Source organism: Pimephales promelas, chromosome 6 (assembly GCF_988280905.1).
Source record: "Pimephales promelas chromosome 6, fPimPro1.hap1.1, whole genome shotgun sequence".
Classification (NCBI taxonomy): domain Eukaryota; kingdom Metazoa; phylum Chordata; class Actinopteri; order Cypriniformes; family Leuciscidae; genus Pimephales; species Pimephales promelas.
In genome coordinates, this window is record NC_142774.1 from 15,616,622 (window position 1) to 15,629,728 (window position 13,107).

The following is a 13,107-nucleotide window of genomic DNA, read 5'->3' on the forward strand; positions in this document are numbered from 1 at the left end:
GCAAACAAAATAAATAAATAAATAAAACAAACATATTCACTCTAAATATGGAAAAGATTAGGCAATTTGGGTTTCTGGTGGAACCTTCCAGAGAACATTTTGAGGACCTGCCACCAAATACAGGGACTGTTCCTGGAAAACTGAAACATCTGGTCCCACTAACTGGATTCTACTAGCCAACTGTCCCTAGAGGGCCTTGTGATTAAACATACACAACAATGATCCATTTTAATACAATAGACCTGGTTCAGTCCTCTTAAGTTTAATAATATTAATAATTTAACTGGGTTCGTAAAATGTATGACAACTAGCCTTGGTCTTCAACAGGTATATTATATTAAGACTGTATCCAGAAAGTTCAGGGGAAGAAAAGCATACAGACAACACACAACAAGCATCTTTTCCCTTCAAACTTCCAGATCCATTTATCCTTGATCTTTTTTTTATTATTATTTTGGCCTCTCTGGATATTGTTTTCTGATGTTGCTTTTATGGGTGTTTTTGTGGAAATATTAATTGTAAACAGGATGTGTTTTGTGTGGTCTTTAAAGGTCCCATGACATGAAATTTTCACTTTCTGATTTTTTTTTTTACATTATTATTGTATATTATAGTATATGTATGCTTAGTATATGAACTGTGTTAATACCTTGTTATGATAAACAGTGAACAATAAATTAGCCCAAAACGAGATGGTCTGGCATCAACAACATGAAGCTACCAGTTTACCTGCTGCTTCCTTATGTGCTGAGCTCATCAACTGTGGACACTATGGGATTGTATTTTCACAGATTATTCACCCAAAATCTGGAAATATGCTGTTTGGCTGATATTAGTGGCTTTGCATCAATCCACATGGCTTCGTCGGTCTTTACTGATTATTCCACCGAGACCCTCCACAAGTATGGACTTCTCAGCTGGGCACACACACAGCGGTTCCAGTCCATCTCCTGCAGGCGTGACCATGGAGTCGACAACACCACCTGAAAAGATCAGCAGGCTTTTGGCTTATTGTACTCCTTTTCCTATCAGGTAACATCCACCCCAACCCAGGCCCAGAACTGATTGAGCTTTTGAGCCCTGGCAAACTGAAAGATAGTAGTGGTGGCTTGCGTTTCATTCATGTTAACATGTGCAGCCTGATTAAAGGGGGGGTTGACTGTTTTTTTTCTTTGCATGATTCTGTTAATGGGGTGCAATATAACATATATTCGTGGTTTTTCTTTTTTAAAAAGTCTTATTTTTCATAAACTTCACCTTTATTGTAAGCCGCGCTCTCCTCTGTCCCCTGAACGACCGGTGGACTTCCTGATTCTATGAAACCACTCCCTCAGAAACAGGCAGTGGGCTCAGATTGGTTAGTTTGGGCTGGTGTGTGGTGATTGGCTAAACTGTCACTCACGTTGTCCGGATACTTCACGCCCATTACCTTTATGGATAAAACGTGCCTGCGCTCAGATGTAAATAATGGTGTTAACTGCAATATCAGTTTGAGGCAGAATCAGACCGAGAAAGCGGCGATGAAAGAGTCAAGCAGAACCTCACCACACTCGGCTCTTACTAAACGTTTCTGAATGATAATTTGCTACATTTTTTAACTTTATACACGTTTGTTTTACACAATAGCAGCTGACTGGCAACAATAGCCTACTTACAAGTTGTGGCCAAGCGGCAACATTCTCATCTGAAAGATGAAGGCTACCCGGAAGTACGACAATCTGCAATACATCTCAAATCCGCGAGGCAAAAGTAGAGATCAAAAGTGAGGCAAAAGTCGTTCATTGGCAGAGTGGGAGGATCCAGACAAAATCTTAACAATTTTGAAAGAGCTTTATGGTTCCTCTGTTTTTTTTGTTAGCCTGCAAAAACAGTTGTTTGATCGCAAACAGAAAGATGGAGAGTCTTTAAAAGAATTCTCTCATTCTCTGTGGGCATTAATTGAAAATGTTCAGCGTGCTTAACCCGATAGCTTGACTGACCCAGATATTTTGGTTAGAGACCAGTTTGTTGAACATGTATATGATGTATTTTTGCGACGAGAGTTGAAAAGCATTATTAGACAACGCCCCTCCATTTCTTTCTTAGCTCTGTGACAGGAAGCTATTAGGTGGGTGGAGGAGGGTGAGGGACCCCTTAGGCAAACTCAAGTTGGACTTCTTCGTTGTGGGGCTGATGTAAATGTAGAGTCATGCAGTGGGGGCTGTAAAGGGATCAGAGCTTTTTGTTTTGCATGAACAATTTAACAAACAACGGTTGCAAATTGAAAGCATTATAAAGAGTCTATCTAAGATGGAATCTGCACTCAACCAGGCTGCTTCTCGTTCCTGTAAACCCAATTATCAGTTTACTCCAGAAAGCTTACCAATCTGCCTCCGTTGCCGGAAGCCTGGACATATCCTCTGCCAGTGTTGCCAGGGGCCAAGGCAATGAGCATCCAGTGTGCCCAGTGTCCAGCCAGAATCAAACTCTGCCCCAGCGACCATGGGACCTTCAGGTACAAGCTCTGTAGGAAATACAAATGGTGGTAATGAGATTAGTGATGAGAGTAATTTTGGCCAGATTCCCCCTGTTGCAAACATTTCACAAGCCCTCATAGGCAGATGTCCTGTGGTAGAGGTGGGGATGGTTGTTGTGAGGGTCAAGTGCTTGTTGGATACGAGTTCGAAGGTTACTGCCATTACCGAGTCATTTTTCAAAGAATTGTTCCAGTGCTGGGGTGCTCCAAGACTTAGATCATGTGGGTGGCTAGCCTTAAATGTAGTAAATGGGCTGGACATTCCCTATGTGAAATACATAGATTTTGACATCCAGAAAGAAAGAAAAGAAAGGTAGAAAGATTACAGTTCGGGGGGGGGGGGGGGGGTTAGTTGTGAAAGGTACCCCCTGTGCATTGCAGCAACACACTGTTCCCGGATTATTGGGGATTTATGTGATCATAGAATGCTACAAAGAGCTGTTTGCAGAACAAGGGGATGCTTTATTTGCCTCTTTGTCTGCTACACAGGCAGAGGCAGGTTGGGAGCCAGCTCTCAGCCATTGCCACAGGCTGGGGGTTTGCCCATGAGTTCCGGAGGGTCATGTCCGCATTTTTTTGAAGAACTGGGGAGTTTATTTCAGCTGGGTCGGTAAAGTTTGTAAAAGTTACCTGCCCAAAAGTCCCACACATTCCGCCTAACACCATGCTCTTGGAGCCCGGTGGTTCAGATCTTGCTCCAGGCCTGTTGCTATCTCCCTCTCTTGTGACCGTTGACAATGGTGTGGCGTATGTACCTGTGGTTAATTTGAGATACCACTTCTTGATGAGGCCCCAATCTGTCAAACATATAGGTGAATACCCCTACAGTGGCAGGCAGTGAAAGATCACATTCAGCAGCTCCATGATAGTAAAGTGGTTAGGGAGAGCAGCAGCCCATTCGAATCACGATTGTTTTGGTGTGGAAGACAACAGGAGATTTAAGGATGTGTTTTGACTATCAGCTACTCAACGCTAAAACAAGGAAGGATGCTTATCCATTACCCCGCATCGAAGAGTCTTTGGTGATGTCTGGTGATCAGTGTCTGGTGATCAGTGGTTCTCTATACTTGACTTGGCAAGTGGCTATAATCAAGTCCCTTTAGCTGAAGGAAACATGGCGAAGACAGCCTTTTGTACCCCATTTGGCCTCTTTGAATTTGAGAGAATGCCATTTGGCTTATGCAATGTTCCTGGGACATTTCAGAGGCCCACAGAAAGTATATTTGGTGATCAAAGCTTCCAGTCAGTCCTCTTATACTTGGATGATGTCATTGTCTTTTCTTCTTCCATTGAGCAGCATTTGCAAAGGCTGGAGATGGTTCTCAGCCGCTTCCAACAGAAGGGTTGGAAGTCCAAACTAATCAAATGTCATTTCTTTAAGAAAGAGGTGCAGTTCCTTGGGCACCATGTATCCAGTGAAGGAGTGGCCACTGATCCGGAGAAGATTTCCGCTGTGGAGAACTGGAGACGACCCCAGGATGTCACAAAAGTCAAATCATTTATTGGCTTCTGTTGCTATTACCGCTGCTTTGTAAAGGGTTTTGCACAGTTATCTGCCCCCTTGCACCAACCTTTGGCTGATGTGTGCAAAGAATTATATCTCTATGAAACTGGAGTTCTTGGCATTAAAGTGGGCAATATCAGAGAAATTCAGGGAATTTTTTTTAGGCAGCAAGTGCACAGTGTACACTGCCAATAACCCCTTAAGTCACTTTCAGAGCCTCAAACTGGGTGCAACTGAACAACGATGGGCAGTCCAACTAGCTTTTGAATTCACTGTACATTATCGACCAGGAAAGAATAATGGTAGTGCTGATTCTCTCTCCCGCCAGTACAGTGACCAACATGAGGAGGCTGGCCAGCAGACCAGGAGTACTCTAGACACTTGCAATGCCACTGACAGTTGTGAACTGGTGACACAGCAGCAAATTCAATCCAATTCAATTCAAGTTTATTTGAATAGCGCTTTTCACAATACATATTGTTTCAAAGCAGCTTTACAGAAAGTGCATTACAGAAAAGTATATGGAAAAGCCACCAAACAAGGAACAGCGTTTGCAACTCCCAGGGGATGTCCAGCGTCCGGCAGTGGGATTGCATCCTGGAAAAAGACGGCCTTCTGTGTAGATGTGCCACTGCTCCTCATTGTGAGTCAAAGATTCAACTGCTTATGGCGATCTGGCGAGACAAAGATGTTACTGGACAATCTGGCAAGACAAAGATGTTACTGGACAGGGATGGGAGCAGAAATAGAAAAGTACTGTCAAAACTGCCAGCATTGTGTACTGTCCAGAATTGTCCAACCTCAGGTAAAGCCCTTCTTGCCAGTCAGCCACTGGAGATACTTGCCATTGACTTCACCCTGCTTTAACCTGCAACAGACCAGAGGGAGAATGTGTTGGTCATGACTGATGTTTTTTTTTCTAAATACACACAGGCCATGCCAACCAAGGAACAAAGTGCTGTTACAGTGGTGAAGGATCCAGGTTGACAACTGGTTCACCCAGTTTGGGGTGCTCAGAAGGATACACTCTGATCGAGGGAGAAATTTTGAGAGCGCACTTATCCAGCAACTCTGCCAGCTATATGGGATTGAGAAATCCAGGACCACACCATACCATCCTAAAGGGGATGGACAATATGAGAGATTTAACAGGACACTTCATGACCTGCTCCGATCTCTCCCCCTTGAAAGGAGGCATGTCAGGCCAAAGTACAACTCTCAAAGCTGGTCTGAGCATATAATACCTACACACATCCATCTACTAGTCATTCCCCCATTTCTTAATGTTTGGGGTTACACCCCATCTCTCGGTTGACTTTCTCTTGGGGGCAGATGCTTCTTAAGAATCGACCAAGCTCTTGTGACGAGTAGATTCAGCAGCACCAGCAACGGCTACAGGTAGCACGAAATCTGGCCCGGAGAAACCTAGATGAGGCAGCAGAGTACCGCCAGCAACATCATAAGCAACAGGCATGCGACCTTGGTTTCAGAGAAGGACAGTTGGTCTACTTGAAGGATCATTATTGTCAAGGTCGTCGCAAGATCCAGGACATTTGGTCACCAGTCCTTTATCAAATGGTTAGAGTCCCAACAGAACCTGGTGGGCCATATACCGTTGTACTAGTTGATGGCACTGGCAATGTAAGATGGGTGAATATGATTGAGATGAGGGCAGCACAGCTTGAAACGCTCCCATCCACACCAGTGGTGCCTACGCCTGTGGTAATGTAGGTGATTTAGTGCACATGCATGGTCACATGACAAGGTCATATGACCTTCAGCTACTCAGGAAGTGATAAAAGGCCTTCTAGTCTCAGGGGAGAGTCTTTTGCTTCCCACTGAGCACACCTGGCAGGGTGACAACCAGACCTGAGTTTCCTGTCCTCCCTGGAGGGAACCGGAAAAGATTGATGGTAATGTAGTTTGTCCTGTGTAGATTATTTGTATGTTTTAGTCTACAGCTGACGTGGCCACAAATCAGCTGCTGTGGTTGTAGGGACCCGGAGATATGGTAAACGTTATGCATGTATCTATCTGTGTATCTTAATGAGTTTTAGCCCTGATATCCCCCTGATATCATTATTTTCTCTGGAAATGTGCAGATACTTCCCAAAGTTTCGTATGGCCCAAACATTTCAACGGCGACTGTTTCCTCAACTTGGGCCAATACAGAGCTGTCCTCGATTAACGTCTGAAAATAAATCAATCAAGCTACCAAGCAACAATTTCTGATGTGTAGCCTTATTGTTCAAGTTCAGACAGCTAATCTTTTTCTCAAAATCGTTCAATTCTGTTTATACATCAGTAAGTCAAGCCAGTGACTAAAATATCAATTTCACATCATTTCTTTTAGTAGGATGAAAATAATCTTATTTAAATTGTGAACAAATTATATACAGAAAGTGATCAAAGAACAATCTTTCCACAATGAGCGAGTTTATCCGGACAACTCGTTATGACATCAATGATGCACCTTACACTGCACAACGAAGCTCTTACTGTATGTACATCATCGTGTTTGCATTGGTTAAAGCATTAGAGAGAGTGCAGAAACCACGTTGGAATGATAAGATCTTCATTATCGCGATCAACAGACTGTCATATGCTTGCTCAGGGCTCATCATGGCAACATTTTATGTGATGGGAATAGATCTAAATACTTTAAAACATCTCACAATTCATTAATCTCGATAGCTGTAATAGTAAAGACATATAATAGCTGTAGTAAAAGTATTGAGAGAGTTTCACATGTAATACGTAGATATTTCATATGCAAGCATGTCAGCCAATCACAGCAGTGGCCAGTTACACTGAATCCCACAGCAGACACGCCCCTTCAAATCAGAGGCTAAAATCAAGCTAGGAAAAATGACTTTTATTTCTAAATTATGACTATTTGTGATCTAAAAAACATACAAAAATTATAAGGGCAACCCAGGAAACATTATAAAATAATACAATAACCCCGTCATGGGACCTGTGAAAAAATGTTTCATATTCCTGCTTGGACATTCTCTGCTTGGACATTCTTCAAGACAACATCTTGGAACCTACACATTACTTGTGCTGAAGTGCTGAACAAAACACATTTATTATATAAATGGTCACTCGGGTTTGTCTGCTAAAGATGTGTGAGCTGCTGCAATATCTCACAAGTAGATTCAACTACATGCTAATGCAATCTTCAACCGCAATGCACCATTAGCAAGCAAAACAGCAGCTACGAAGCATTTGATTTACGTTTCCCAAATAACCCACCTGCAAATAAAATCTCTCTTTCGTAGTTTTGCTTGAGTAGGAGACTCACAGAGCGTTGCATATAAGCAGAAGCAAGCAAAACAATGTGAACAATGATTTATACAGGCACTGCAGAGAGGGTCTGTCAAATGAAGCCCTCAGGAAGCTTTCATAGAGAGGGGGGATAAAAGAGAGGCAGCAGGCCAGAGGTTTGAATGCTCACAGTTCTTGACCTTTTGGCATTAGAAGCCTTGTAGGTTCAAACCTCAGCTATTACCAAACTGAGCTCATCTTAAGTGGCTATACAGACGCTGACTTGAGCCCCAATAACAGGTTCCTACACAGCAATAATACCTTTGCAAGACTGGACTGTCAAACACCATTAAAATATCTGTGCAAACTTTTTTTCACTGAAATTTCTTTATTAATTGTTTGGTATAATACTGTAGTGTGGTGCATGCTAGATTTTACACACACACACACACACACGTTTTAAGATTTATATATTTTTTCAGTGTGCCAGTAGAAAAAGATGGTTTACATTTTCATAAATGAATTTAGTCTAATTGTAAAAACCGATTTGATTTAGATGATATATATAGAGATCTGCACGACCTTTAAGTTAAAGCCAGATCCCGGTCAGTACCTGAGAACATTTAACCTGACCGAACCGGTTACATTTTGAGCCCGAACCCGAAGTCTGTTTTTCTGTAATGGGGGTTTATCTTCCAGGAAGAATCGACAAAAGGATGAAGGAATCACAAAAGGTACGGGAAAAAAAAAACTTTTTTTTTTTTTTTTTACTGTGGATATGGAGTATATAGTCTTCAGAAATAAACTGCTAATTATATTTGTTCTGAAAGAATGCAACAAAGACTAGTGGAGAATGTGAGCTGAGTACTCTGTCACAGAACTCATCATCTGGAAAGCATCGCTTTGTGTACAACCATCTGATAAACAATACACATCAAATAGCAGATGGGCAAAGGGTCTTAAAACTGCAGATGGATGTCTGGGCATCGTATCATCGTATCATCTGATCGTATTGTATCATCGTATATCACGTATCATGAGGTGCTTCAGAAAGGTAGTATTAGATGCTAATAGATGTCTATGGAAAATTGCACACACACAAAAATAAAATCATTTTTGATACCTTTATATGGATATGATTATAATTTGAATGCTTTTATCATGCAAAACATTTCTTAAAGGTAAAAAAGGCATGGTTTCAGTATTTACATTCAAATAGGTTTTAACATAAAAAAAAGAAACTAACAAGTTTAAAATTGCATAAAGTTGATTATTGTACATTCTTTGGCAATTTTGCCTATTTTTCTCTCTCTCAACGAATATTTACTTCAGTGTTTGTAGTTTATAACTTCCACAAAATCATTACATTTCTCAAACAGATTTTAATATGTATTAATTTAAAATAATGTGGAAAACATGTGTTGGAATGTGCCCACTGAACAACAAAACATAAAAACACATCTTTCGCACCCTTGTAAAAGTCACTTATACAGTATGCTCGCATATGCCAAGAAAAAAAAAAAGGTCAGAAAAAACAGGTTGCCAGTTTGGTGCACAACATAATAGTATTCCCCCCTTAAGCTATGAGCCTCCACAGATGTTTCATTCAGCCTTTGCAGCATTTGGCCACTCTAAAAGTGCTTCAGCCACTGCATTCCCTCCCATTGTACTGTGAAGAAGAGCGAGAGCGAGGGAATGACAGGGACAGGCTGTTTACCACCACCCCCTTCTTTCTCCCAGTGTTAGCTCGAGGGAGGCAAAGAGGTGGGGGTTGGGGGACATTGGGGCGGCAACACAATTGCGAAGGGTCCAGCTTGGAGCTTCGGGCGGCACAGAGGGTCATAGAATGGAGTTCCATGTCTGGGCCTCCCGAATCCTGAATCCACTGGGTGGGTGGTCTCCACTCTCCACACCCATTCTCTGTCTTTCTCTCTCTCTCTCTCTCTAATTCACCCGCTCGCTCTCTCGTTCTTCTGCTATCCCAACACCTCCAAGAGAAACGATTAGATCATCCACTCTGGCCAGCACTTGAGCTCTGATGTGGCAGTCAGTGGCACAGACTGGATTCATTCAGAGCTAGATTAGAGAGCCTCTTGGGCGAGCTGCGTGGCCAGACCCACAGAGGGAGCCGCTGCCTCTGCTGCTGCGCAGTTCTGCTGGTGGGCTCTTTTTACTCACACTACTGGGTGGCAGTTAGCAGTAATCCTGTCACTGATTAGCTCTGGCGTGAGGAAATAAACAGTAATAAATGAATATATAACCTTCCTCCATCCACATGCATGCACGTTTTCAAACATTTACAGAACTGTTCTCTTTTTTTCCTGGTCCCCACGTCAAGATTTAACAAGATTCAAGAACACACACATTTAATTTGGTACCCACAATACAGACATCTGACCTAAACAGACATATTTATTAAGGTTCTTGAAAAGTTAGATATATCAGAAGGAAGAGGCTTTTGAATTATATTCAATACACATTTACAATGTTAATAATCTTATAATAATAAAAAGATAAATGACTTATGCTCACCTAGGCTTCATTTATTTGATAAAAATACAGTACACACTGCAATATTGCGAAATATTTTCCAATCTACTTTTTTTTTTAAATATTTTAAAATGTAGTAAGTAAATGTAAAATCACCCTAATACTGTATGTCTATGTATGTGTTCAAGTAACATTTATTTTCATCATTAATGTTGAAAACAGTTGTGCTGCTTAATATTTTTAGTGGAAACTTAAAAAAAAAAAACAATAACAACAAAAACAAATCAGGATCCTTGCTGAAAACACACACACACACACACACATATATATATATATATATATATATATATATATATATACTTTTCAAACACCTGTACACACACTTATATGTAAACTACATTTTCAGCATTTTATTAGTCTTATTAAATTTTTTTGTCTACGTTCTTGCTAAAAAAACAACATAAATTAGCTCAAATGTTTGTATAGAGGTGTTTGATTTGTTGGATACTATAGAAACGATCCTATTGTAGGTCAATGCAATAGGAAGACTGTTTATTAAGTAATTTCTGTGTTCCTGAATAGTATTCCTGTAACAAACTTCTAATGCTTTCTCATACCTACAGTGACATCTTGTGTCTATATGTGGTTTTACATGAAAAGGTCCCAGTTGGTTTTATTACCATATGCCCTTGAGTGCATCCAATGAATATTCTGCTGACAAAAGAAATACTGTCACTGTCTTCTGTCAAATCTTTCAGTGATATTTGGGTCAAAGACGAGACTTCCGAATCAAATAAAATGTACTAAAGTGATAGTAAAAATGTACTAGTGAAAATAAAAAGTCAAAAATGGGTAAAATAATGTTCCAAAGTGTTAAATAAACTTGAAATACCAAGCTTAAATATGCAGGCAGCATCACTGATTCTTGAGATAAGGGACAAAACATGTTTTAGTTTATTTTATTTAATAATACATTATTACAAACTGCTATATTTGTAGACAAAGGTCTCAGCTAATTAACTTTGAAAAAAAAAAAAGTTCATCCAGTACCAAAAAAATCCTTAATTCTCTACCCTCTTTAACTGACAGCCCTAAAAAATACATATAGCACCTTTCATTGCATACTTTTTGAAATATTCAGTGATGTAATGCTATGCATGCTGTTGACATTCAGAATTTTTTTTTTTCTGTGCTTTGTTATTATTATTTGTGTTAATTCAAATCTGGTTCTTTAACAAAAGGGTTTAATTTGGCACATTGAAATACTAACATGTATGAACAGTAGGTGTCACTAAGGTACCAAATTTCTAGTTGGACAAATTATTAAAATTTAAGCTCTGCTTAAATGAATAGATTAATCTATTAATCAAAATTAATAATCTATTAACCTAGATTAATCCTTATTAAAAGCATTCTTTAGTCCAGAGCAGTTAGCAATTTTCTCCGTTCCCTTTGTTGTTTGGTCACTTTAAGATTAGTCGCTGCTGACAGGATCTCACTAATCTCATTCTCTTACTACTCTTTACTTACATTTAAAATTTGATTTTACTAATTTAATACATTTTGGCATAAGTGTGATTCTTCAATTAGGGGAACTTTTATGTCCCCAGCTTATACAGTACAATAATGTTAAAAATACAATATTATAAAATAAATATTTCAAATAATATGTATTGCACCACCAAAAAAATGTTATACAATAAAATCAGTATGATTTCCATTTTTTAAAATGTTTTCATTACTTATATTTGGCAACTCAGGCCTTGTCCCCAACCCAGACTTTAAAACTTATCTGCTCTGAAAATGTGATAAAATGTTATCAGTTCATTAAAAAAAATCACAATATATGTAACGTAACTTAATATGTAACTTAGTAACTTAAAAAGGCACTTGATGCATAATTTGGGTTCATATCTGTGCAATTTGTGAATATTTTTAACAATTTACTATTGCCCACAACAATACTGTCATTATCGCAACAGCCTATGATTACAACAAGGATATTTCTAAGGGTGAGACTTGTTTATCCCGTAACCATGGAAATGAAGACTAGTAGTGGAGCACATGTCAGCCATGAAAGGACAGTGAAATTTGATGTCTGAAAAAGTGAGTAATTTAATCATGAATTCCTGCTGATCATGGAGTAGACTTATTCAGCATCATTACCATAAATGTTGTAGCAGCAATATTTTGATAAATATAAATCCACATGATTTATGTGTATTTAAAGTTATTTTTGTACTAGCTGTTGAGCAATGTTAGCAAAACCATTACCTAGCATCTTTTTTCTGAAAAAAAATTAAAAATGTCATTACCGCAACACATCATTACCAACACACAACTTGTTGTGATGGTAATCACAAGTGATGGTGGTAATGACGTGTTCCGTGTCACTATCTATATCATATTGTGTATTTATAAATTGAGTTAAAGAAGCATAAGTGTGATTTTACAATGAAACTCAAGTGAGATGTCTTCCTAAAGCTATTTTTTCTTATTTTTTTAACCAGAATGGCTCCCAAGAAGTCAACTGAAAGGTCTAGAGATTATAGAAAAAAATTTAAGGAAAATCCAGTAAAATATAAGCAGTACATTGACAGAGAAAAGGAAATATACAAAAGAAGAAAAGAAACAGAGAGTTCATCCTTCTGACTCCTCTGAGAAAGCAGATGATAAGCGAAGCATGTATTGTGGAGAAGCAAGAGCTAATCCAGATAGACCGCCCATCCTTCGGGTTTGCAACATTGTTGCTTCCTTGGGTGTTCCGCCCTTACGCACTTGATGTGGCCCTGACAACAGCGTTGCAGGCTAGCCCTCCACGCTACCTGAGGTCCCAATGGCCCTCAATAGGCAAGTGATGGGTTCTGCTTGGCCTGCCGAATGGGTCACCTAGAGGCTCAGTGTTAGGCCTCCACAGACTTTGAGCATGGAGAGGGATCTTCCCTTGTCCAACAGCTCTTGAAGCAACCGCGGGACTCCGCACCTTCGTGTGTCCGGGTTTTTGTCAGCGCACCATTTAGAGAACACAGACCATTTAGAAGCGTAGAGTCTTCTGGTAGAAGGAGCTCTAGACTGCGTGATTGTGTTCAGCACTGCATCTGGCAGGGCAACGGGTATCCGTTGATCAACCATACGTGGAGAGACCAACGCTCTGGATGGGGATGCCAGATCGAGCCGCGAGCTTGAGAGAGGAGGTCTGCTCTCAACGGGATCGACCACAGGGCTTTCTGTGACAGCCGAGTTAGCTCTAGGAATCAATTCTGGTTCTCCCATCGCAGGGCTATGAGAAGTACTGCATGGCATGTTTCCCTTATTTTCTTGATTACCT